At 49.0% G+C, this 312-nt stretch overlaps 1 protein-coding gene across 1 annotated transcript in view; it reads right to left on the bottom strand.

Moving 5' to 3' along the window:
* Positions 1 to 312, bottom strand: part of ST8SIA1 (ST8 alpha-N-acetyl-neuraminide alpha-2,8-sialyltransferase 1) — a 130,937-nt gene that overhangs the window by 118,193 nt on the left and 12,432 nt on the right. The window lies entirely within an intron of this gene.

Here is a 312-nt window from a genome sequence, read left to right as displayed (position 1 = left end):
CATGCTAACAACACAATCAGACCCCTGCTGGATCTAGTCCAGCATCCTAAGAACACAAGAAGAGCCCTGCTGGATCAGACCAGTGGTCCATCTAGTCCAGCATCCTAAGAACACAAGAAGAGCCCTGCTGAATCAGACCAATGGTCCATCTAGTCCAGCATCCTTCAGTGGTCCATCTAGTCCAGCATCCTAAAAACATTAGAAGAGCCCTGCTGGATTAGACCAGTGGTCCATCTAGTCCAGCATCCAAAAAACATATGGAGAGCCCTGCTGGATCAGACCAGAGGTCCATCTAGTCAAGCATCCGAAGAA

This window comes from Gekko japonicus, unplaced genomic scaffold, assembly GCF_001447785.1.
Source record: "Gekko japonicus isolate JY-2015 unplaced genomic scaffold, Gekko_japonicus_V1.1 scaffold2164, whole genome shotgun sequence".
Classification (NCBI taxonomy): Eukaryota; Metazoa; Chordata; class Lepidosauria; order Squamata; family Gekkonidae; genus Gekko; species Gekko japonicus.
Note: the sequence above shows the minus strand (reverse complement) of the source record. Positions and strands in the feature narration are given on the sequence as shown.